The sequence below is a fragment of the Limulus polyphemus genome, unplaced genomic scaffold (assembly GCF_000517525.1).
Source record: "Limulus polyphemus unplaced genomic scaffold, Limulus_polyphemus-2.1.2 Scaffold3636, whole genome shotgun sequence".
Lineage (NCBI taxonomy): Eukaryota > Metazoa > Arthropoda > Merostomata > Xiphosura > Limulidae > Limulus > Limulus polyphemus.
In genome coordinates, this window is record NW_013669246.1 from 106020 (window position 1) to 108029 (window position 2010).

Consider the following 2010-nt stretch of genomic DNA (forward strand, 5'->3'; position numbering starts at 1 on the left):
TAGGGAAATTTGAATATCTGCTCATGCGTATACATCTACTTAAAACATCAGAAATACAGTAGTTTGGAATTTTGTAAGTTAATAATTACTAAATTAATAAAATAAGAAAAATCTTACTTATAACACATTCCATTGGTGGAATCTTTGAAATGTCGTAATTATAGTTTATCTACAGAATGTTCACATTTAATTCAACCCAGACAGATGGGGAATTTTTCTCACATTTCTGCTCAAAAGACCCTATGAAAAGTTAAATCGTCCAACTATTTTGTAATATTAAAATGTTTTTCATTGCAAATTTATTGTTATTTAAGTGCAAAGCTACACATTGGGCAGTCTGCGCTCTGTCCATATTTGAAATCGAACTTTTGATTGTAGACTTTGTACCTCCATAAACTTACGGCTGACCTATCGGGGGGTGGGGGGCTCATCGTAAAGTAAAATATATTATTCATACTGAATGTTTCACATTTTTACGGCAGATGAAAAAAATGACATTAAACATGAAATGTTTGAATTAGTTACGTTTTCTGTAAGTAGACCAATGAACTTAAGCTAAAATAAAAATACGCTATGTAGTGCTTAAAAATCTATTTTAAAAATATAATTTCCTTTTTATAAAACTTACCATTTTTTGAGTTACAACTAAGATCATTTTCCAAATTAATTTTAAAACCCTAATTTGAAGAATATCAAAATTAGAAAAACAGAAACATTTACTTGTCACACCTCTGCAACTATCTATGCACATAATATTATGTATGAGACAATCCTTCAGTTTTTCGACATTGACACATAACTCTGCCTGTTAAGAAATAAGAACTTAGATATATTAGAATTTTATTCAGTTTGTGGTCATATCTAGAATGAATTATTGTTCCCTTGTTGATTATTTGATTAATCAGTAATACAGATAATCAGTTTTTGTTTGTTTGTTTATTATCGACCTAGAAGTTATATAACTGAGTACGATGAAGAGCACGTGGTTGACATCTCTATTAGGTACGTGTTAAACCACATTGCTGATCCCACATAGCGCTGTAAATATACTCCTGGTATTGAATCAGCTATGGTGGGGTATGCGATTTGTTAGCTTTGACATCGTGTTATCTCTTCATGTTATCATTACTCGCTTTGTTTCATGACTAGTTCCGTGGATATTCTTCAAGTCCATTCTTCCGTTGACTCGACAATTCTACAATGACAGTAGAGGAATTCCAATGACAGATTCAGTTACCTTCAAATCATGAGTTTATCAGTAAGATGGTGGGTCTTTTTTTCTTCTTCTTTCAGTTACATGGCTGATTGTACACCATACAGTTTTATCATATTTACCCACGAAAAGATGAAGGTCTGTTGTTCAATTTATCTTAATTATCAATATCTTGCATGTTTACGGAAGACGAATATTCATTCATTTTAAGAATGAATTTCTGTAGACACTCCCGATCTCGATACAGACTCCTTTACCGTTTGTTTGGGGAGGGCGATGTTATCTTTATAACATAACATAATGTTTAGAGACAACAAAGGACCTATTGGTCCATCCAGGCTGTCCTATCCTCTAAGCTAAACCAAAATAAAATAAAACCTCAAAGCCATCCCTTATCATTCATATAGTTATCAAGTTTTCCCTTGAATTAAACTCACTTAAATTTACTACCTCCATAACATCCGAAGGCAACCAGTTCCAAAGACCAACAACCTTGTTAGAAAAATAAAATAAGACTCCTACTCTGCCAAAATTTATTTGTGTTTGAAGATAGCTTTTATATGCGGAAACATCTGTTAACTGAGTTCTTGCACAGATATTAAAATATAACGTTGATAAATATAAACATTGGCCCAAACTGATCCAAAATTTGGTCTTAACAAATCCCCCCCCCCCAGTGGCACAGCGGCATGTCTGCGGACTTACAACGCTTAAAACCGGGTTTCGATATCCGTGTTGGGCAGAGCACAGATATCCCATTGTGTAGCTTTGTGCTTAATTCCAAACAAATCCTAACA

The 2010-nt window shown here is 33.3% G+C and overlaps 1 long non-coding RNA gene across 1 annotated transcript in view; it reads right to left on the reverse strand.

Moving 5' to 3' along the window:
• Positions 1-22: 22 nt before the first annotated feature.
• Positions 23-2010, reverse strand: part of LOC111088373 — a 10930-nt gene continuing 8942 nt past the window's right edge. The window contains exon 3 of the long non-coding RNA XR_002612907.1: positions 23-35. This is a non-coding gene — a long non-coding RNA (uncharacterized LOC111088373). The remainder of the gene's footprint in view (positions 36-2010) is intronic.